This window comes from Ictidomys tridecemlineatus, unplaced genomic scaffold (genome assembly GCF_052094955.1).
Source record: "Ictidomys tridecemlineatus isolate mIctTri1 unplaced genomic scaffold, mIctTri1.hap1 Scaffold_112, whole genome shotgun sequence".
NCBI classification, from domain to species: Eukaryota; Metazoa; Chordata; class Mammalia; order Rodentia; family Sciuridae; genus Ictidomys; species Ictidomys tridecemlineatus.
This window is the reverse complement of record NW_027521049.1, coordinates 487,609-512,374: the sequence shown is the minus strand read 5'-3', so window position 1 is coordinate 512,374 and position 24,766 is coordinate 487,609. Positions and strand designations below refer to the sequence as shown.

Below are 24,766 nucleotides of genomic sequence, written 5' to 3'. Positions count from 1 at the left end.
TGATTCAGTAGGTCTTGAGTGGGGCAAGAGATTCCTCATTTCCAACAAGCTCCCATGTGATGTCATTGGCACCACCCAACAACACTCAGAAACAGCAAGAATGGTGATTCTCAAACTCTGCTGTGCGTTAGGGTCACTCCCATGCCAAGGCTGCACCACATACTAGTTAAAGGAGAATTTCTGAGAAAGAGAGGACCTGAAATCAAATGAAAATCCAGTGGCTTAAAGGCACTCTCTCTTTTCTCCTCTCTCTCTCCAGCTGGCTGTGTAAACTGGCAGGCAAGAAGATTCCCTGGCTTGGGGCCCATCTCTTGCACCCAGGCCTGAGGGCTTCATCTAAGAATGGTGTAAAGATGACAGAAACTAGTATCCTATGGAGGCACTTGAATCTCCCACTGCCTAAGAGGTCAATCTGGCAGCCCAGCAAGACAATGATATAGAGCTGGGGTCCTGTGATGCTAGGCCAGAGTGCAAAGCCCTGTTCTGGCACTTGACAATAGTCCTTCCTTATCTTTGATGTCACACTCCATGGTCTCAGTTACCTATAGTCAAATTGTAGTTTGAAAATAATAAATGGGAAATTCCATAAACAAACAGTGCATAAGTTTTAAATTGTGTGCCTCTGAGTGACATGATGAAATATTATGTGGTTCCACTCAGATCATGAATCTTCCCTTTGTCCAGTGATATATATGTTATATATGCTTCCCTCTTGTTACTCACCCAGTAGCTGTCTCAACCATCAGATCCTTTGTCCCTGTATCAAGGTGCTTATGTTCAAGTAAACTTGTCTTGACTAAAAAGGACCCCAAAGCCATGAATGCTTCCTTTAAATGAAAAGGTAAAAGATCTCCATTTAATAAGGAAATTAAAGGATGGTATGCCAAACTTGCTAAAATCTACAGGAAGAAAGAACCATCTATTTGTGAAAAAAATGTAAAAAATTCATGCATTTTGCTGCTGCGCCTCAAAATGCAAGTGTGCAAAAAAATATACTTCTTTAAGATGGCAAGTCATTAAACCACAGGGTTTGATACAACCTGAGTTTTCAGGCATCTAATGGGGGTCTTGGAACTTAACCCCCCATAGATAAATGTCCCCTGCTGTACTAGCTTTATGAATTTGATCAAGTTGCTTACCTTCTTCTTGTTTTTGTTTATCTATAAAATAGAGATCATAAAAATACCTACCTCAAGGCAAAGGTATAAAAGATTAAAGGAGAAAAAAATGCATCTAAAGTACCTAGCTGCATGATTTAAATGGCAGGTGCTCAGTAAATCTTAATGTCCCTTCCCCATCTTCCCCAACCATCTGTCTTCTCCTTTTTTCCTTTCTGCACTGGGCAGGAGAAAGTGGGCAGGAGAAGTAGAGTCAGTCCCTTTGTTTCTAGTTTCACTGCCAGAGTTTGGGACCTGACATCTTAGTCACTCTACTTTTACCAAAAAGAGATGTCACAGGAGCACCTCTTTTTGGTTTGTTTATTCTTCAAGATTTCTTTTAAACAAATGGTAGTGGCACATGCCTATAATCCCAGTGAATTATAAAGCAGAGGCAGGAGGATCATAAGTTCAAGGCCAGCCTCACCAACTTAGTGAAGCCCTAAGAAACTTAGCAAGACCCTGTCTCAAAAAATAAAAATGGCTGGGGATGTGGCTCAGTGGTTGAGCACCTCTGGGTTGAATCCCTGACACACACACAAAAAAGATAATTTTCTTTTAAATATACATACATATCCCCCTTCTTAAACAGCAAGGTGCTTTGTGTCTTTGCCTCTACTTTGCTTTTTGCCACTAATTAAATATCTTGAGATCACCTCATAGCAGCAGAAGAAAATAGTCTTCTATTCTTTTAGAGAGCTCTTCGGCACTCCACTGTGTGTGGACATACCACACTGTGTTTAACCAGTTCACCATTGATGGATAGTTAGGTTGTTGTGGTTTTTTGCTGTGAGAGCAGTGTATAGTGAACATGCCTGCGTGTATTTTTTGTATTTTTGCTGGCCTACATATATTTTGGGGGGAGCATTCCTGGGGACTCCACTGATGATGCTCCCTTCACTATAACTGCTCTTCAAGACCCTCATCCTGCTTGTGAGACAAGAATACTAACTCCAGCCTCCACAGCCTCCTCCCCACACTACTGACCAGCCTTGGCAGCAGACATAGCAACAGGAAGATGGCATCTGCTTCCTGTTTGTCCTCCAAGTTTCATGCCAGTATGTCTTATCAGGGGATTTAATTCATAACAAGAATTCTAGCTGCAAACGGATCTAGAAAACATAGTTTTTAAGCTTTCTTCCTCTGTCATACAGGAAAGCTCACAGGAGGCTGGAGTGCCAATTAGGAAATTCAACTCACCAACTAAATTCCTTTGGTTTACAAATGAGAAAAGTGAGGCTTGGGAGGGTTATGTCATTTCTTCAAGATCACAGTAATTGACTCATAGTTGGCAGCCCTGCCTTTGCCACCTTACAGTCCAGGTGGTGGGTCAACAGGAGATTTTGTGAGTTGGACTTTCAACTACTCAGAAAAGCCCTAGCACTTCATACACTTTGAAATTTTAATTTTCTCTGTACAATGAAATAACCCCACCCTCCACAAACATTCCTTTCAGATGTGTTATGCTCATTTAGTACGCATTAAGGGTTGAATTCTGTCCCACCTCTCAAATACATATGCTGAAGTCATAGCGCCCAATACTTCAGAATGTGACTGTATTTGGAGACAGGTTCTTCACAGAGCTCATTCGGAGTGGGCTCTAATCCATTCTGTCTGGTGTCCTTATAAGGAGAGGAAATAAGGACACAGACATGTACAGAGAGAAAACCATGTGAAAACACAGGGGTAAGATGACCATTTATAGGCCAAAGAGAGATGCCTGGGACACATTCTTCACAGCCCTCAGAAGAAACTAACCCTGCGACACCTGGTCTCACACTATAGGCCTCCAAAACTAAGAAATAAATCTCCACTGTTTAAGCCAGCCAGTCTGCAGCCCCTCGTTATGGCAGTCCTGACCATGCATGAAGTAGCGAAGATCTGTGAAGAAAGAAGCAGCACATATTCAGAAGGGGAGCCGTTTAGCCTCTTTAAGTTTCTTTCCATATACTTTTCTCCAGTTGCCTTACCTCTTGCTGTTTCTGGCAAGCCAGACTCCTTCTGGAATCTTCCCCTGTGAGGGGCATTTCTCTCAGAAAATACTTTCTGCCTCTCCCACAGTTCAGAAGTCTCCAGAGTGGTGGATTGGCTGCAGGTTTGAACCATGATAGTGCCACCAGCCCTCACACAGGCAATCTGACCACCTTGGAGCTTTTGCCTCACTGGGTACCCAATGAGGAGTGTCCCTCCCTTTTCCTAACCCATTCTCTTGGGGGGCTGTGGTAGTCTTGCCCTAAATGCACTTTTCTTCATTTTCAGAGTAGGCAAATGTGGTGTACCAAATGCATTTTTAATGACTGAGATCTGCATTGAAACATACTTTCCATCTTTGCTGGGTCATTAAGTCTTCAAACTCTTCAATATTTTAATGAATTTTATAGTCTGGTGATATGTAGGCTTGTTCATGTTATTATTCCCTTGGTGTTGCCCATGAGATGCTCCGGCAAGCGCTCACCAAAGGGGCATTTAACACATGGCACTGTTCTGAATGGGTCCCTTCCTGGCAGCACAAGCCAGACTAATCCAGTCTAAAACAAGAGGAAGGAAGGTTTCCTTATGGAAAAGCTAAATGAGTGACTAGAAAGTAAAAGAGAGTTGGAAGCAAAATCCATGAGATTTGATTTTTATGGTTTTGTTAAAATTTTTTATAATTGTCTAACCCTAATGCTAACTCTGACCCTGACCCTAACCCTAGCAACCCTTGTTTTGTTAAAATTCTTTGTGCTTTTAGGAATTCAGGAGAGCTGAACATCTTCGTGGAATTAATTGAGGCAAAAGTTGCTGGTCCTAGTACATTCAAGTTACTATAACAAGATACCATAGACTGGGTAGTTTAAAACAACAGAATTTTATTTCTCACAGTTTTGGGGCTAGGAAGTATAAGACCAAAGTGCTGGAAGATTGGATGTCTGGTGAGGTCCTGCTTCCAGTCATGGTGGCACCTTCTTACTGCATCCTCATGTAATAGACAGGGCAAGGCCTCTCTCAAGGGCCTTTTTTTTAAAAGGGCACCAACACCATTCAGGAGTGACCCCATCACCTCCCACTGGCCTCCTTTTTAACACCATCACTCTGCAGGGTTGGGATTTCAACATGTGAATTTGGGAGGTGGGCTACCAACACAAACATTCTTTCTCTAGCATTGCTGGACACTCAGAAAAGGTCTGTTTGGCCAGAATGGACTCTCTCTTTTTGTCTCAGCCCAAGTCTGTCTCCTTCAGCTCTTCTGGCTATTGGAACTCATGTGCACATTAGCTAATGAGCTAGTTTCCTGCGGGGAGAAAGAGAAGCCTTGGAGTCTTGAGCACAAACCACAGGGAGGTGTTGTTGCTTCTGACTTTCAGGGACATCTCCAGAAAGTCAAACCAGTAGAACATTGAGTACTGTTCTCTCCATGGTCTGTTTTAGGTAGTTCTTTCTAAGTCAAACTGGGATCCAAGGCACATATTTTGGTATGTGCCTTAGGTATACTAGTTACAAAGATAGCAACATAGCAGACTATCCCAACAAAACCTTAACTGATGTTTTAACCCATAGAGAACCTGTGTTTTGTGTGTGTGTGTGTGTGTGTGTGTGTGTGTGTGTGTGTGTGTGTGTCACTGGGGATTGAATTCAGGGGCTCATGAATGCTAGACAAGTGCTCTACCACTGAGCTACATCCCAGACCTTTTTATTTTTTACTTTTAGGCGGGGTCTTGCTAAATTGCCCAGGCTGACCTTAAACTTGCAATCCCCCTGCTTCAGACTGGTGAGTAGCTGAGATTACAGGTGAGCACTACTGCATCTGGCTAGAATTTGTTTATTGAATGCTCTCTTTATGTATAGATAGGTGCTGCCTAGGAGCACTTTGATCAATGTCAGACTAATATATGACAGCGATTACATGAGATAATTAACAGGAGCTGAAAAATTCATTAGTTTGGAGTGTAGTCTTTGTACTTATATTTTTTTAAATTACTGTAAAATAAAATGCCCTGTTACACCAACAGTACCCTCATAAACTTGGTATTTACTGTGTTTGGTTTAGTTTTTCTTTTAAAATGGTGCTGGGAATTAAACCCAGGGTCCTGTGCATGCTAGGGAAGTGCTTTACTGCTGAGCTACATCCCCACTTTTACTGTGTTTCTGGATTGGAGTGTATCAAGAGGCCACATTAAGCGATGGACCCTTACCATCAGGTTTGTGTAAATACACTACCTGTGTTCATACGATGGCAAAGCTGCCTAAGGATGCATTTATCAGAAGACATCCCTGCCATTAAGTGACACATGCTTGAATATACACAGTTCACAGCTGGGTTGCTGAGCCTTCTGTTCTGTCCCACTGGTCTATTATACTGTAGCTAAGCCAGTGCCACACTGTTGCTATTGTGGTTTTGTAATATATTTGACTGGGGAATTCATCCCTTTACTCTTCTTTTTAAAAGTTTATTTATTTATTTAGTCCCTCAAAAAGAAATCCAACTGGAATTTTGATTGGCATTGTAATGAGTTTAAAGGTTAATTGTTAATATAATTAGGTCTTTAATAAAGCTATCCAATATGTCATCTTATAAGAGGTTGCCCAATCCAAAAGCATGGAATCTATTTATTCAGATCATTTTCTGTTTCCTTATTAGAGCTTAAAAAAATGTGTTCAGAAGTTTTGTGTATTCTGAGTTAACACCTACATATTTTGTAATTCTTGTTGCTATTGTTAATGATATCTTTGTAGTAATAATTTCTAGCACTACTGTGGGTGAAGAGAGATGCTGTTGATTTTTGCAGGTCGGTCTTGTGTCTGGAAAGCTTGCAGAATCTAACTGGCTCTAATATGCTTGAATCTTTGTTATCTCTGAGTTGGTGGACATTTTGTTTTTCTGCTGCTACAGTAAGAAGCAACCCCTGCCTCTTTAGTCTCTGCAACTGGTGAGTGGTGGGGATGAGGGAAGTGATTCCCTGGGGAGGAGTGGAAATGCCTGGGCCCCTGAGATGCTAATGTCTGGGCTCCCCTAGCTTCAGAGATTTGCTCTCAGGCCACTAGATGGAGAAAAGGTAGCCTAAAGTTTTGTTAAGGGGGAGGGGGTACAAAAAGAGGGGAAGGGATATAGAAAGGAAGAAGAAGATGGAGAAAAGAAAAAGGAATAGGAGCTGAAGGGGCTTTTGCCCAAGTCAGTGGTCAGTATGGGACCAAGAAGAATCAGGGACAGGGCTGGGGATGTGGCTCAAGCGGTAGCGTGCTTGCCTGTCATGCGTGCGGCCCAGGTTCCATCCTCAGCACCACATACAAACAAAGATGTTGTGTCTGCCGAAAACTAAAAAATAAATATTAAAAATTCTCTCTCTCTCTCTCTCAAAAAAAAAAAAAAACTCTCAAGAAAACCTGATTTGCTTGTTTCTCATTTAAAAAAAAAAGAAGAAGAATCAGGGACAGAAAAAGGGCCTTAGGTTCGAGAAGATTGGCTGGACTGAAAGACCCATAGAAGACCTAGACCTTTGGCCTCCTAATATGGGACAGGAGGGAGGAGCTCTAGCCCTGGAGACAGACTTGAACACTGAGGATCCCCTTCCCATGCTGACCAGTTAATGGACTCTCAGCCCATCAGGAGTCATGGCACTGCTATGACCATGACACCCAAAGCTGCCAGAGCCCAAGAACTTCTCAGGGTCCCAACCTCCCACATTCCAGAGCTCCTGGAAGTCAAAGCTGAACTCACAGGGCACACAGAGGTGGGTCCCTGAGCATGGTCCCAAAGAAGTTTGTTGAGGCATGTCAGTAGCACTGGGAATGTATTACTCAGCAGCCAGATTGTTTAATGAAAAGCTATAGCTAAGTAGTTTGGAAACTTCTCTGCACTGCTGAGAGATGAACTAGGCTGCCCTCTGCCTGGCACACTCTGGGGGCGCTGGAGGCAAGATGTGGTTTAACAGCCCTGATTGGTGAACCTGATTTCAGTGGCTGGCTGAGTGGCTGTAAAATCAGGAAGTGAGGAGGGTTTTGTGTTGCCTCCCAGTCCCTCCTTCAAGAGCTTGCTCTGGGTAAAAATGCCAAACACACTGGTTGTGGTTGTACTTTGCTGCCTTCTTCTTTCCTTTTGCCCCTTAACTGTCTGTAATACTGTCCCAGAATCTTCAGGAGAATTTGCTTTTTTGTGGAGACTGGGATGAGCACAGACATCCAGACAGATCTGTTTTTGCAAGGAAATAGATGCCCTTCATCCCACTAGGTGCCTGGCTCCCTAGGTCTCCCATGGAGACAGGCCTGTCACTGCCTGCATGAAGAGGCCAGACTCTCCTTGTCAATGTACAGGAGGGAGAAAGAGAGGGGGGTGGGAGAGAAGGGGAGAGAATGAGAGTGAGGGATAGGGGAGAAGGAGAGAGGGAGACAGAGAAACTATTTTGGCACCAAAGAAGACAGAAAAAGGGCCAGTGGAGGATGAAATAAATTAACCTGGTCCAGTAACCCAACCCAAGGGCTTGTCAAGGGCTTCAAGGGGCCAGGCAGCCAGGCCCAGGCCAGACCCAGGCATTCCCCAAAGCCTGTGGGTTAGACTGTGTCTCTGTGTGCACTCCTCATTTCCTGCTAGGGCCTGTCTCCATGCACCAAACAACAGTGACTCAGCTTTATAAATAGGACATTTACAGTGAAAATTACAGGAAATTCTCAGAGTCTCCTGCCTGGGTTTATTTTAGGTGTGCAACTTCTCCTGTGAAGCCCCAGCTCCCTCCCCCAGCCTCTGCTTCTTGTAGCATCCTTGGATATCAGTGGAGGCAGCTCTGCTCTGTGCCTGGAAACTGCCCCAGGAGGTTTGAGAGGTACAGGACTGGAGGCATCAACCTCAGCTCTGCTCAGACACCCCTGGGTAACAGCAGGTCCCATGTGGCTGGCATTTCCATGTGCCCAGCCCTGCACTCTCTTACTTTACTGACTCCCAGGAAGAAGGAACATTTATGTTGAACACTCTGTGGATGAGGAAATTAGAATTCAAACTCACGTCTGACTTACTCCAGATCTCCAGTAGTCCAGTTATCTTCCCATTTATTCTTTCCCCTATGACACACTTCTTGGCAGGAGGTCTTTTCAGGAAAGCCAGAGTTGACAGCTGACAGCTGCCTACACAGGGTTGACGGCTCTGCAGCTGAGGGGCTCAGTTCATGGCAGGCTTTTAGGAACTCAACGCTCTTCAAATATTTGCTCAACAACTCCCAGTGTGCTCTGGAATGAGCAGTAGGAGCTGCCCTTGCTGAGTCACTGAAGGCTGAGGCATCTGCCCAAAAATGTCTTCCTTGTGACTCCTAGCTTCTACTCCCTCATAATTAGCCAGGGTCTTTCTTGCCAATGGGCCTGGGTGACAAGGGAGGGCTCTGCTGCCAGGCCACAAGACCTGGTGGCATCCTACCACATTCTGCGGAGGAAGCTAGTACTCTCACATCTTGGTCCACCAGTTGGTACTACCAATACTTCTGAGCTACAGAATTGTATTTCCAACAATCTGTGTCTTTTCTCTCCCTTGATGCCCCTAAGTTTCTAAGTTAATCAAGTTCAAAACAGCATCCAAACTGTTTTGTCTTCTTATGTTCTCTTTCAGTTAATGGCTTCACCATGTACATTATAGTCACTCTAGTTGGAATCCTCTACTTCTCTCCTCCTCATATTCCTGTGTGTGATTCTCCCTCCTTGTATCTTTTCTTTCTTTTTTGATACCAGGGTCTCTTAACCACTAAGCCACATCCTCAACCTTTTTTAATGTTTTATTTTGAGACCAGGTCTTACTAAGTCCTTAGGGCCTCTCTAAGTTGCTGAAGCTGGCTTTGAACTTGCAATAGTCCTGCCTCAGCCTCCTGAGTCACTGGGATTACAGGTGTGCACCACCTGTATCTTTAGTTTCATGCGGTCAAATCACTCCTTACCTCCTGAGGCCTATGCTATTTCTTTTTGTTTATTTCAATGCTGTGTGTAAGCACACCTCTTCTCTCTCTGCCCTTTTCTTACTCAAGAGTAGACACATGATCCCAGCTGAGCTATTTAGAGCCATTCCCCAGGATTTTTCAAAAGGAAGCAGAGGTTAGACACCTCTTTCCTTCCCCACCCTCTTTTCTTACAAGAGATTGAACCAAGGGTGCTTTTCCACTGAGCCATATCCCTAGCCCTTTTTATTTATTTATTTATCATTTTGAGACAGGGTCTCTCCAAGTTGCTGAAGGCCTCACTAAGTGGCTGAGGCTGGCCTCAGACTTGCAATTCTCCTGCCTCAGCTTTCCCCAGTCACTTGAATTGCAAGCCAGTGCCACGGCTGGGCTGACACATCTTTTCTCTCTAGATGCCAGCTGGAATGCTGGGGGGGTCCCAAGAAGCTAGTCCATGTGCCAGGCTGCCCAGGGAAGACCAACTACAGTGGGGACAGAGGAGGCGCTGTTGCAGGGAGCAACTGTGGTGAGTGATGCAGAAGGTTATCAGGAGACAGAGACCCTAACCCAGTGGTCCAAAGCAGGCTCCATCTTCCCTCCAATCCATCCTCCACAGGGTCCCAGAATTTCCTTCCATTTTCCCTAATTTTTTGTTTTTATAAAGGTGAAATTATAGGGAAGTGCTGACTTTGATCACTTTGTTAAGGTGGATATCTGCCAGCTCTCTCCATTCTAAAGGTCCCATTTTTCCCTGGTCATCTGAGAATATTTAAATAAACATATATTCCCATGCCCTTTTCTTTAGCAACAATCCCCACAGGTTACTGCAAAGAAGGCCAGGTGACACTTGCCCACACAGGGGTCACACTGGAGAGAGCCCTGAGCTTGGGAAATTAGATTCCTAATGGGCGGTAAGTCTCCTGAGCTGTTCTGTGGGAGACACCATCTTTATGACACTGGACACTAAGCTGCCTGCACTTTGCTCCAGAGGGAGACATTACCTCTGTTTTCTAAGACTATTTGCTATACAAACATTCTTAGAAAGATAGTCCAGGCAGCAAGTACCTCAGTTTGCAAGACATCCACAAATGTGAGAGGCAAAAGAGAGCTGTATTCTGACAGATCCTGAAAAATTATCTTTCTTTCCACCTCACAATCCAATCACAGTTCATGTCTGTTGCTCTGCAGTAGTTCTCTCCATCCTCAGTGGTGGATGCTTCCCAATGTAACTGTGTTTCCCATCTTCTCTCTAGCAAGAGGCTTTCAGTGTAAGCAGTATATGCAGCTTCTGGCAAGTGCCCCTTGAGGATGGACACCATGCCTTTCTCTTTCTTTCTTCCTGCAACATAAATATTCAGCTTCCCTAGGACACTTTCTAATCCTGTCATCTACTTTATTCTTTTCCATACCACAAAACAGCTCTCGACACATTCTTTATTTTATTTTGTATGTTATCTGTCTCTTATTAAAATTTGAACTCTATGAACAGTGTTGATACATCACAGTAAATTAGTGTCAATGGTTAAAATATTGAAATATTTCTGTACCAGTTTTGGTTACTAGTCACTGCCCCAAAGTCCCATATACCTCCCACGGCACTTTCCAGGTTCTAACTGCCTTAGTCTGTTTGTGATGCCATAAAAAATTACCATAGTCCAGGTGGTTCTGGAGGTTGGGAAGTGTTCCAATTCCCTAAGCTTTCCATCCAGTCTGGAAGCTAGGGAGTCTAAGGTCAAGATGCCAACTGATTTTGTCCTGGTAAAATTTCTCTTTCTGGCTGTTTTTCTCCAAGTCTTCTCATGATAGATGAAAGAGAAACAGAGAGAGTGCACACAAGTGCACACTAGTGTCTCTTCTCATAAAAGCACTAATGTCATCAGATCAGATCCCACCCTCATAACCTCATCTAAACCTAAACACCTCCCAAAGCCTTCATTGGAAGTTAGGGATTCAACATTCGAATTTTGAGAGAACATGATTTAGTCCATTGTACCAACTACATAGTCATCGATTTTCACAGCAGGGAGCTCCCAGGACCCCACCTCTCCATTAGGACCAGTGATGTTCTGATTAATCCGAGTTCTGATTAACCTCACATGCCTGGAACATGCTCCTTAAATACTTATTGAGATAGTGCATGATAGACTCTAGGGTGGCTCCAAGCCTTCCCGTTGTCCATTTCAACAACAGGAGCTAGAATCAGATTTTTCAGTAAATAAAGATCAAAGCTGGAAGTGATGCATGGGTGCCTATAGTCCTAGCTATTCAGGAGACTGAGGCAGAAGGATCATAACTTATGAGGCCAACCTGGGAAACTTTGCAATACTCTGTCTCAAAATAAAAAAATTAAAGGGCTAGGGGCATAGCTTAGGGGTATATCACCCCTGAGTTCAATCCCCAGAAAATAATAATAATAATAAATAAAAATCAAAGATGGTGGAATGAGATGGACATCATTATCCTAGGTGCATATATAATTGCATGAATGGTGTAACTCTACTTCATGCACACCAGAGAAGTGAAAAATTCTTTATATTGTACAATGAATCAAAGAGCTTTCTACTATTATGTATAACTGATTAGAATAAATAAATATAAAGAAAACTCCAAGCAGTATTTCTTTGCTATTTTTTATTCTTAGTTATTCAAAACATTACAAAGCTCTTGACATATCATATTTCATACATTTGATTCAAGTGGGTTATGAACTCCCATTTTTATCCCATATACAGATTTCAGAATCACATCGATTACACATCCACGTTTTTACATACTGCCATACTAGTGTCTGTTGTATTCTGCTGCATTTCCTATCTTCTACTATCCCCCCTCCCCTACCCTACCCTCCCATCTTCTCTTTCTACCCCATCTACTGTAATTCATTTCTCTCTTGTTTTTATTCCCTTTCCCCTCACTTCCTCTTATATGTAATTTTGTATAACAATGAGGGTCTCCTTCCATTTCCATGCAATTTCCCTTCTCTCTCTCTTTCCCTCCCACCTTTTGTTCCTGTTTAATGGTGGTCTTATTCTCATGCTCTTCCTCCCTGCTCTGTTCTTAGTTGCCCTTCTTATATCAAAGAAGACATTTGGCATTTGTTTTTTAGGGATTGGCTAGCTTCACTCAGCATAATCTGCTCTAATGCCATCCATTTCCCTGCAAATGCCATGATTTTGTCATTTTTGAGTGCTGAATAATAATTCATTGTGTATAAATGCCACATTTTTTTTATCCATTCATCTATTGAAGGACATCTAGGTTGGTTCCACAGTCTAGCTATTGTGAATTGTGCTGCTATGAACATCAATATAGCTGTATCCCTATAGTACGCTCTTTTAAGGTCTTTGGGGAATAGTCTGAGAAGGGGAATAGCTGGGTCAAATGGTGGTTCCATTCCCAGCTTTCCGAGGAATCTCCATACTGCTTTCCAAATTGGCCGCACCAATTTGCAGTCCCACCAGCAGTGTACAAGTGTACCCTTTTTCCCACATCCTCGACAGCACGTATTGTTGTTTGACTTCATAATGGCTGCCATTCTTACTGGAGTGAGATGGTATCGTAGGGTGGTTTTAATTTGCATTTCTCTGACTGCTAGAGATGGTGAGCATTTTTTCATGTACTTGATTGATTGTATGTCCTCCTCTGAGAAGTGTCTGTTCAGGTCCTTGGTCTATTTGTTGATTGGGTTATTTGTTTTCTTGTTGTTTAATTTTTGAGTTCTTTATATACTCTGGATATTTTTTTAGAAATATTTAATTTTTTAGTTGTAGTTGGACACAATACCTTTGTCTCACTTATTTAGTTATTCTTTTTAATGTGGTGCTGAGGATCAAACCCAGGATCCTGCACATTCGAGGCGAGCGCTCTACTGCTAAGCCACAACCCAAGCCCCTTTGCTGTTTTTTTCAAAAGAGAGAGAGAGAGAATTTTAATATTTATTTTTTAGTTTTCGGCAGACACAACATCTTTGTTTGTATGTGGTGCTGAAGATCGAACCTGGGCCACATGCATGCCAGGTGAGCGCGCTACCGCTTGAGCCACATCCCCAGCCCCCTTTGCTATTTTTAAACAAATAATTTCTTATACTTGTGTGTGTGTGTGTGTGTGTGTGTGTGTGTGTGTGTGTGTGTGTATGCCAGGAATGCTTAACCACTGAACAACATTCCCAGCCCATTTAATTTTTATTTTGAGACAGGGTCTCGCTAAGTTGCTCAAGGCCTTTATTAAGTTGGTGGGGCTGGCCTCAAACTTGTGATCCTCCTGCCTCAACCTTCCAGGTAGCTGGGATTATAAGTGTACACCACCACTCTCAGCTCTTATAACTTTTTCAAGTCCTTCCTGGTCCAATTCCATCCTACTCCCATGAAGAAGAGAAAGTTACTGAGTAGAAACATAGAAGGGGAAAACATTTGAGACGAGTCATTGCTAGAACTTTCAATATATTAACCAAGGGAAATGAGAAGGCCAAAGAAGCAACACAGCAACAGTGACAGGGTCAGTCCATCTGTCAACTCAGATCCACACACACCTTGCTGACCTTGCCTTTCAGGGGTTCCAAGGAGATGCAATGGTTCAAAAGCATATATCTATTCTATTTTTTAAAATGTGCAAACCCAGCCAGTCATGGCGGCACACACTTGTAATCCCAGTGGCTTGGGAGGCTGAGGCCAGGAGGATTACGAGTTCAAAGCCAGTCTCAGTAACTTAGTGAGTCCCTGAGCAACTTAGTGAGAACCTGTCTCTAAATAAGATATTTTAAAAAGAGCTGGGATGTGGCTCAGTGGTTAAGCACCCCTGGATTCCATTACCAGTACCCCTCCCACCCACATCCACTCCCCAAAAAACACTATGCAAACTGTGCGAACCAAGCAATTATTTGTTCTGCAATCTACCTTTGAGAAATTCTTAAACTTATGCATGGGGAGGCATTGCTTGCAGCAGCAAAATATTAAATAACGTAGTTGTTCAACAGTAGGAAACAACTCAAATGTGTTGCTACAGCACACTGTGGAAAACTATTTAACAATTAAAAATGATGAATTGATCTATTAGACCAATATGAAAAGATCCTTGCAGATTTGTTTTGGAGAGAAAAAGGGCAACTTAAAAAATAATATTTGCAGAATTTTTTTTTTCTAGTACTGGAGTTCAACCCAGTGGTGCTTTACTACTGAGCTACATTCACAGCCCTTTTTGTATTTTTTTTTTTATTTTTTGAGATAGGGTCTTGCTGAGTTGTCAGACTGGCTTTGAACTTGTGATTCTCCTGCCTCAGCCTCTTAAATTGCTGAGATTATAGGCATGTGCCATTGTATCCGGCTAGAGGATTTGTATTATTATTTGTGTATAATTGTCCCCACTATTTTCTTTTAAAAAATCTTCCATAAAATGTTATTAATTTAAGCATACAGGATGTGTTTGTTATTTATTCTCCATGCAGTATTTGAAATAAATTTATTTATTAATTCAACAAATATTTGTTGAGCATATACTACATGACAAACACTGTACTGAAGACTGATAAGTGACATGGATCTAACTGAACAAGACAGGTAGCAACCTGCCCTCCTGGAGCTTAATATTTGTGCAGAATACAATACAAGCAACAAAACAAATGCATTATTACAAATTATGATGCACAATATGAAGAAAACACAGAAACAGGTTGGGGCTGCCTTGGATAAGAGCAGGAGGGTAGAACTATCTGAGGAGGTGGGCTGTGCATGGCCCTAAAGATGGGAAAGACAGCCAGGGGAAGAGCATCTGGACGGAGGCCCCAAAACTGTTAGAACAAGTACTGGCTGTAAATTTTGATAAGTCCATTTAATAAACAAATGAAAATGTGACCCTGGCTGGGGTGGGAGAATCAGTTTCCACACCAGGGGCTCATTACCCCTACCCATGGCAGATGGGAAACCCCACAAGATTATGACCTCTGTCCTGGGACGTGCTTAGTATCTGCATTGGGCCAGACAGGATGAAAGACCCTGCCAAAGGCACCAGGGGCTCCCTAGTAGGCAGAGAAGACTCTGCTGTGCCTATACAGAGATGCCACCCCAACACGCCTCACTCCAGCCTTCCTTGTCACCCAACCCAAGCCCCTTTCAGGGGTAAAGGACAATGGCAGAATGTGGGCTTCCCTCTGCCAATGTACCTGGCCAGGGAGGAAGGGGATGGCAGGAGGTGGGAATACAGACTTGGTGAGGTTCCCAGTCCAGTACAGATGGCATGTCCCATTTTCCCATCTAACTTCACTTAAAGAACACAGATTCAAGATGGTGACAACAGTGCATTACACCCAGGCACATGGCTCCTTCCAGGAGCTGGGTCCCAGGTGACTGCACTGTCTCAGGCTCCTCGGGCCAGCCCTGCTCAGAACTGACAGGAAGCAAGCCTCTTACAGTGAGCAGAGACAGGGTCTGAGATGGGGCAGGGGCCAGAAAATGGGTCACTGAAAAGACTTTTAGTTCAGGGAAGCCACCAAAGAGAAGAAGGAGAGACATGACTACTGATGGCAGGGGAAAAATAGAGACTCAAACTCTGGCAGAGGCCACAGAAGAGAGACAGATGGATGTGAGACATTGTTTTGGAAATAAGGAGGAAGAAGTGGGAGGTGAGGAGGTCAGGAGGTATGAATCCTGAGAGAGGGAAGGTTGAACTAGGCAGGTGTTGAAGTCACAGGGAAGGAAGACACACACTGTGGGCTGGAGGAAGTGAGGGAAGCTCCAGAAGCCCATCTCAGAGCTGCCTCTCAGCTGGTGTCCTGCCATTGATTCTGCAAACTGTTCTTCTTGGTCACATTGTTTTTGTGTCCTGTGAAGCAGGCAGAGGGAGCTGAGCATCTCTCTGTTGCCCTAGCAAGTCATATCTCACAAGCCCAATCTTACCCAGCAGATAGTAGCCCAGAGGTTCAAGTTGCAGCCTGCGAAGGTTGCACAAATCTACCAGTCCTTCCTCCTATGGCCCTATCTCTTAAAACTGCATCAGAGTGGGACAGACGTGAGCCCACAGAAGAGAGTGAGGACCAAGGATGGACAGGAGGGGGAGCAAGTGGGTATGGATGAGAAATCAACCTGCACCTTGGTTACCTTGAGGGCTAAGCCTGTCCTTCCTGTTGCCCAAACCCCTCCCCCTTCTTAGTTCTGAGGACTATAGGAGGAGAGTGCATGCACTGTTCTAAGTAAAGAGCTACAGTGTGTTTCCATCTGCATTCAAATACCAATTGAGCAGAACTTCAAGGCCTTCTTTCTGTAAACCATTAAACCAATAAGAAATTTCTAACCAGGGTAGAATCACAGAGAAGTAAGAGGGTAGGGAGACAAGAGGATGAAGGAAGAGGGGGAGGTTGGTGGTAGAGCTCTGGTAAGAGTGGCTGCCAGCTGTCCAGGCTCCTGGCAGGCTCCTGGCTGGGATCAGTGGCCATGGAGAAGCATTCTTACAGGCTTCGCTAATGCACACACAGAAGGGGAGGAAGTGAAGTCCTGATTTGACCTAACCATGGGGCCCTCTCTAATCACTATTAAAAGCAGTCATTTCCACCCTCCCTGGTGGCACTGGAGTGCTGGAAAAGATTAACGGGAAGAAATTCAACTAAAACCAATTCTTCAACCTATTCATTTAGAATAGCCAAAGAGAAAAAAAGCCTGCAAAAGAACAAAAACTCTTGCCTTTATTTTTCTTCAAATTATTGAATCATTCTCTTTGTTCCCAGTGTTTTCTAAGAGTAATGTCTGACTCTGGGCCTACGATAAAAAATTCTCTAGACATTTGATGGAGGACAATCAGCCTGATGGGACCCAGCTTTTCTCACAGTGCCTGTGGGAAGTTGATAAGAATGCCAAGAAAAAATAAGTTTGGGAAGCACTGGGTTAGAAGGAATAAAACAGATTTCTTTACTATAAAGCTTTAAACATTTTCATATGCAATGGGACTCTTCAGAAGGGTGTGGAAGCTTGGGTTGATTTCCTACTTGACAACATTCTTCACTGCACTTCTTTGCCCAAAGAAGAAACAAACTCAGAAGAGCTGTTCCTTCTGTGATTTCCTCTTATGGCATCCTGAAACAAAGAAGGGTATGATTCATTGGATGGTCCCCAATTCACTGGGCCATAGCAGATCCTCTGGAATAAGTTTCCATGGTATGATTCTGGAAGGCCTACAGAGGAAGGGGTGGGGAGGTGGCAATCAGAAGTGCAAGGTTCTACTTCAGGTTCTAAAAGCTACATGAGCTTCTGGGTCTCATTTTCAACTCTGAAAAAGATATGTTCACTAGGACAACGTAAGTCAAGTTTCTAGGGGCTGGAATATAGCTCAGTAGTAGAGCACTCACCCAGCGAGCAGGAGGCCCTGAGTTTAATCTTTAGAAATGCTTTTAAAAAATAAAAAGTCAAACATCTAATACTATTGCATAGCACATGTGATACATGGCCCCTATATGTCATAAACAGTCATATTTTTTAAATGAGGAAGGGAAATATTCCACTATCAAAATCTAGATTATGACAAAGAGTTCTCACCTCATACCCAATAATAGAACCCTCTCGCCTCCATTCAGCCTAAAAAATAAATAAATATACCATAAATGTCCTAGGTGAGCACAGTCACGCCAGGGCCCACAGCCTCGGTTCCTCACTCTTCTGCTAAAGCAACCCAGGACTCAGCTGGGAGCTCCTTAGATGACCAGTGTCCCCCTGAAGGAGTTAATGGCTCCAGGGAACACTTCAATGAGAACTTCCACATGCGCCAGACACCCAGCCTGCCCCAGACTGGTGATCTCCAGTCTCCATGCTTAGGTAGATGCCAAGAGCATTGAGCTTTTTCTTGCCCAGAGCCCTGGCTGAGACTCAGAGCAGCTGGTAGACAGCTGACCTAGGGCTTCTCTCTCTTATCCACTGAGGCTTTTTTTTTTTTTTTGGTATAGATGCCCTACATCTTAGAAAAGGAATCCAGAACTTTCCCTGGAAATATTTCTACCAAGACAGGGAGGGGCTCAGAACCCACTGAAACTATAAGGTGCTGCTGACCTCACTCCTCCTGCCAGCAGAAAAAGACTAGGCCATTCTGGCTGTTTTCTCAGAAGAAAGGCTGAGAGAGCTGAAAGAGAACCAGAGTAGGCAGGGGGACCCAGCTAGATGACGCACCTCCTGTGGGCTGAGCACCAGCAGAGAGTGGGTAGGAGACAGGCATGGGACCACAGGAAGGAGAGAGGATATTTTCTTGACTTGGGGGCTGCCTAGGGATAAAATATCCCTTGGGCCACTTTAAACCTGACAGTTCTCTGGAACTGAACTATGAAAGTCCTAACTTTTGAGATGTTGCAATTACGGTGGTCACAATTCCTGGTATTGGTTTGGAAGAATGATTACTTGATGAGTGTGTCTGGAATGGCTTCCTGGAGGAGTGGCTTTTGAACCACGTTGTAGGTCTGTGCTTCTTATTTGCTGATGTGCACAGGAAGCACTGACGGCCTGCTTCAGCAGGGCTGGGGAAGGGCCTGTGATTCTGCATTCGAAACAAGCTCCCAGGTAATGCTGATACCTTGCATCAGCTATAAAAGATATAGCTAAGAGTTGCCCCATACAGGGGGTCAATCAGGAGGACATTCCTGACACCAGGCAAAAAGAGCAAAGGGGAAAATGAGATGTACCTTAGAGAGCAAGGTGTGTGGGGAAAGAGTAGAGGAGGCAGGGAAGATGAGGAGGACCTTGCCTGACAGGGGACAAGGGACACATGAGAAGGGCAGGGAGAGTGAACCACAAAGTTTAACTTTATTCTGTGGATCACAGCTATTCTCCGGGTACATGTCCAGGCTCTATCAGAATCCTTGGGCACCAATTAAAGGCATGCTTCTGTTGGTCCCCACCCAGCAGAATATCAGATTTATTGGATATGGAAAGGGATTCAGAAATCTGCATTTTTTAAAACAATATTTTTTCTTTTTAAAAGACAGGTTCTTACTGTGTTACCCAGGCTGGCCTCAAACTCCTGGGCTCAAGCAATCCTTCTGCCTCAGCCTTGCGACTAGCTGGGACTAGAGGCATGTGCTACCAAAACCAGCAGAATCTGCATTTAAAAAACAATTATCTCTATTGATTTTATTTTTTTTATTCTAGAATTGGGCAACACTTTATTCCATGAAAAAGAATAAAGTACAAGAAATCTGTACTTTTAAGAAGCACTCTACGTGATCCGCATGCAGTTTGGTAACCAGTGGTGGGAATTAACATATTTCAGACAGGGGGAAAGGCCAAGGTTAGATTAGCATATTGACAAATCCCCTGGAAAGCAGAGGAGGGTAGAAGGTTGGTGGAGGGGACAATGTGGCTATGTAGACCAGAGAAACCAAGGACTTGGACCAGAATTCTGGCAATAGAAATGAAGAGGAGAGTAACCCAAAAAATATCCACCAATGATTCATCCTCTCATTGCTCACTGGTGAACTGCCAGTCAGGGGTATGTGAGGGCAAGAGAGGTGATGAGTGCAATTTTAGATCTGCCAAGTTTGGTGGACATCCAGGTAGGGAAGACCATTGGGCAAATGGCTATGAGAATCTGAAGATCAGAGGCAATGACCAGCTCTGGCTCTGGATTTTAGAGCCTGTGACCTAAAGTATCACATTAAACTTTGTGTTGCCAGCAGTAAGCATTTCAGATTTTCCCAGAAACCATTCCTAGGGGAAAATGGCGATTAGAGTCCTCCTTCTGCCAGGAGTAAATACTGTTACCAGCAGTGATGTTGATTGTCCCAAGTACAGAGGGCAGATGCTTCCTGGAGAAGCTTGAGCAATGGGGAACTTACATAAGTTCTCCCCTGAAGACTTGCAGGCCTCTAAGGTGGTGAGGGTAGCCTCCCAGTATCAGCTGAAAAGAACAGAGGACCTCATAACAGGATCTACAAATATCTCTTTCTGCTATGATTTGATCTTGTAATGTACATTTTCAGACTCCAAGAGCAAACTATGGCAAACATGCTAGTGTCAGCTTCTGGAACACTCCACCAGGTTGCAGTGACTGTCCCTACCCAGTTAACTGGAAAAGACAAACAAGGACTTGGATATCTATGCTGCCGTGCTGCATAACCATCTAAATAAACAAGGCTTAGTGGAAGAGCTGACACTGTTATATTTTAAAGGAGTAATAGAAGTTGGGTATGTGAAATAATGGAATGAGGGAGAAGAAGGATTCTAGGTAGAAGAAACAGCCCATGCCAGGCACAGGCTGATGGGATCAGGGAACAGAAAAATTAGGCATGGCTGGAGCAAAGGGCAGATGGGGGACAAGGACAGGAAAGAGATCTAACACATGGGAAGGCAGAGCCTGTCATGAAGGGCTCCCTGATATGCAAAGACAATGAATTTAAAATTATCTAGAAAACTCTAAAATGCCAGTTTAAGGAGGGGCACTAGCTCTGAGGTCTGAGTTTGGGTGAGGAATGTGCAGGAGTTTTGATCGTCCAGGCATGAAGGAGACTGAACCAAGACAAAACAGGCTCAATCCTCAGGACTGCCTGCTGGTCCATTTCCCAAATTTATCTCTGCTTTTCCTCCTCCTGGCAGCCAGCACCCAGAGCAAGCCACCATGTCCTCTGTCCTGGGCTCCTGCTGCCGCCCCCTGACAGGTCTTGCTATTTCCATACTTTTCTTCACAGCCTGTTGTCTATGAGGCAGCCAGAGGGACCTTTTAATAATGTAAGTTGTACTGTGTCCCTTGTCTGCTTGAAACCCTTCAGTGGCTTTCATGAGCTGGGCTGGGAGTATGGTCCAATCTTCTTCCCCTAGTTCGCTTGATATGGCCCCTCCTGCCTGTCTACCCTCTTCCTAACCCTCCTGCTCTGTCTTTGTCTAAACCCCTAACATACACTCATTTCTAGTTCTTAAACATGCTCAGCTCATCCCCCTTCTAGAGCTTTTACTAGATCTTCCTCCTGCCTAGACCTTACACAGCTGGACATTTCTTGCCTTTTAGGATATTTAAATATCATTTTCTCAGAGAGATTTTCCCTGACAACTCCCTCAATCTATAGGTCATTTTCTGTCAAGTCATCCTGTTTCAATTCTCCGAGCAGCTCTTATTACCTAGTATTTTCCTGTTTTTGTATATTTAATGTCTCTCTCCTCTTTAGGAGATAATCTTCAAAATGGCCACCCTTACTTTCTCCTCTCACTGTACATTTACGTTACTCTACTTGTCAAGAAGCGAGGCTTATTTCTTCTTCCGCTGAATCTGGACTGGACTTACTATTTCTTATTACTTTCTCTGAATGACAGAATGAGGCAGAAAGGATGCTGGGTCTAACTTTTACCTGGGCTGTTCACTTTCGATTTTACTCTTGGAAACTAGCTACCATGTAACGAGTCTGACTACCTTAAGACCGCCATGTTGTAAGAAATTGCAGGCTTTCCATGGAGTCAGAGAGGACATGTTTAGGAGCATATAAAAGAGACATGAGTGATGGACCCATCAGCCCACACCAGCTATTTATTGCCTGTAGATGAGTGAATGACCCCAATGATGCCAATGACACAGTTCAGCAGAAGAGTTGCCTAACCTGGTCCTGACCCAATTCTGGAAGAGATTTTTGAAGCTTAATAAATTCTTATTATTTAAAGACACTAAGTTTTGGAGAGGTTCATTACACAGCAATAGGTCACTGCAACCTCCTCCCAATACAGTGAAGGTTTATGTGCGGTGCCAGGCACTGCTGGGCACACGTGTGGAGTCAATAGATATTTGCTGAATATGATTTTGTTGTTGTTGTTTTTGTTTTTTTGGTTTGTCTTGGGAATGAAATCCAGGGCCTCACACTTGCTAGGCAAGTGCTCTGTCACTAAGCTACACTCCTGGCTCTGAATGTGTGAATTCAGGGAAAATGGATTTGTCCATTGTCCATGGGTCTTTATAAACAAAAATGCTAAATGTCTTACAGTATTATTGCCAGAAACCAAGGAACTGAAGGGAATTGAAGTTAGGAAATGGGATTTGAGGCCAGGCACAATGGCACACACCTACAATCCCAGAGACTCAGGAGACTGAGGCAGGATGATCACAAGTTCAAGGGTAGTCTCAGAAATTTAGCAAAACCCTGCCTAGAAAAAATAAATAAGTAAAAGGAGCTAGGGATATAACTCAGTGGTATAAATGCCCTGGGTTGAATCCCCTATACCAAAAGAAGAAAGAAAAGAAAAGGAGAGGGTGTGGTTTGGAGCTTAACATTTCAGTTCTGAGTTTTGCGAACGCATAAGACATAGTCACAGCTGAAGTGGTGGAGAGAGGAGGTCACTGAAGTTGAGGAGGTAAACAAATTTGAGGTTAGGATACTGGCTGAGACAAAAAAAAATATTCAGCTTATCCAGGAAGATGGCAGGACTGGTGCTGGGGAGAGGTACTGGAAGGTTCTACCTGAGAGCCATGAGAGGGCATAGGACAGGTGGAATCCATGGAATTATCAAGCTTCAAAAAGGCAAAAAGGATTCAGTGAAGGATCTGTGGGAGCAGATAGAACAGGAAACTCAGGGGGAAAGAGGACAACCTAGCACCATCCTCAGCAATGGCTATCAGGTCACCTTCAGGGGCAGATGAATGAGGTGGGGCTTTCACAGCATTGCAGCCAAGCACAGATTAGGCTCCATTCTGGGCAGATGAGAAGCATACTCAGATGAGATCACCAGGAAGATTAACTGGCCTCTGATTTTGGCGGGCCCCGAAGGGTAAAACAAAACAAAACAAAAAAATGGTTTCCTTGCCAGCATATCCAGAAGATAGATAATGTTTGCTGTTGGCAGTGGAATCAGCAAACTGAGACCTTGGCTCAAGAGTCCAAATGAAACTATGGTGAAAGGATGCAGGCAGGGCTGTGGGTAAGCCCAAGTCAGTAAGCCCCCAAATGGCCTGCAGATGGTAGACGCTGAGCAGAGAGGGAGGAGCAGCAGGCTGAGTCCTGGGGTGAGAAAGAATGGGGCTCACCTGGACCGCTGTGTACCCCTAAACTTGTCCTCACAGGAAGGGTTGGCATGGCTGGTCAGAGTTAGCTATTTGGAACCAGTGCTCGGTCTGGAAAGGCAAGATGGTCTGAGATGATTCTCTTCAAATCCTATGAAAAAATAAACTTAATAATGATCCTTTCATATTATAAAAAGTAGACACATTTAATGTTAAAAACTGTTTTCAAATCCCCAAAGCAGAAAGGCCTTCCCCTTCTGCCTCCCTCTACACACATAAAAAATGAGCATGGATAAGAAATAATCCTTAACATACTATTAAATTCTCATTTTAATAACCCAGTCACAGCTTTTGGGCTATTCTATTTCCTGCCTTGATATTCCAGTCCGAAGAAACCAAGCAGAGAACGGTGACAGAACTAGAACTAAACAATGGACTCCTTCAAGTCCTTGCAGTATATCATTCAAACTGAAAGGCATTTATTAAGCTCCAACCCATTAGTCAGGTCTCTCTCAGTTTCAAGTGAGTGAAACCAACATAAGCTGGCTTAGGCCAAGTAGGAAATTTATTGGTTCATATTTTAAAAGAACAAGAAGAGGAATGAAAGAAAGAACAGAAACAAATAGAAGATCAGCTCAATCAGATGTTGGCAGGAATCTCATCTCATCATTTCAGCCCTGCTTTTTTAGTATCAGTTTTTTCCCAGGCAGGGTTTCCCAACTGATGACCAAGTTAACAGCACAAGGAAAAAGTACCTCCTTTTTGAAGCAAAATTCTGAGGCATATTCTCATTGGTTATGCTTGAGTCACATGCCCATCCTTAAACCAATCATGGCCAGGAGGATGCAGTTCTCTCATTGGCCAGGTCAGATCACACATCCACACCTGGAATAGTGAGGTGATGTTAGTCCCAAGCAAGCTACATACATAGTTGGGTCCTCAAATAAAAGTTGCAGTTACCAGATAAAAGGGCATGGCATGCAGGGTAATTTCAAACAGGTGGCTAGACACAGCAGACTTCATGGACCTGCAACCATGGACCATGGGCCAGACTCATGGCCTGGCTCTTAGAAAGGATTAATGCAGCTCTGTTTTGAAATTCTTAATACTTCTTAATAATTTAATATTTTTTAAAACATTTTTTAGTTGTAGGTGGATACAATACTTTTATTTTTTATTTTTATATGTGGTGCTGAGGTTCAAATCCAGTGCCTCAAGCACAGCAGGTGTGTGCTGTACCGGTGAGCCACAACCCCAGTCCCAATAATTTAAGTTTGTGAATTTTAAAGAATTTTTAAGCTTCAAAATTATTAGAATAATAATTAAAAGTAAGAGGCTTGCATTTTCATTTTTCAGTGGGCCCTACAAATTAGGTAGCTGATCTTGTGGTTACACTACTGTGTGCCTGGGAAGGATTCAAGAAACCCATGAAACAGTCCCCTCAGGGAGAAGAAACAAAGGACACTTTTGGGGAAAAGAACAAGTGATTTGTGCTGACTTAGGCCTGTAAGGAAGGAAAATGTACTCATTCATTCATTCTTTCTTTTGTTTATTCATTTAAAACTTTATTAAGGGGCTGGGCAACTACTATTGCTAGGGTATAGAGGAAAAAAATGACTGTCACAGTCCTAAGGAAGCCCCTACTCTGCTGGAGTGGGGGAAGGATCACAAGCACAGCAGAGTAAGGGTTGGGATGTAAAAAAACACCCATAGCTGTGGCGTGCAGGGCAGATACTGTGAGCAGTCCAGCCTGGAGATGGGATCCAGCCTGGAGGTGGGTATATG

General features: G+C 43.6%; 1 long non-coding RNA gene across 1 annotated transcript; it reads left to right on the top strand.

Moving 5' to 3' along the window:
• The first annotated feature begins 4,481 nt into the window (after positions 1-4,481).
• LOC144372508 (uncharacterized) lies at positions 4,482-10,464 on the top strand. Its single transcript, XR_013432513.1, has 3 exons — positions 4,482-4,905; positions 5,924-6,064; positions 9,457-10,464. It is a non-coding gene; the product is annotated as an uncharacterized LOC144372508 (long non-coding RNA).
• The last annotated feature ends 14,302 nt before the right edge of the window (positions 10,465-24,766 follow it).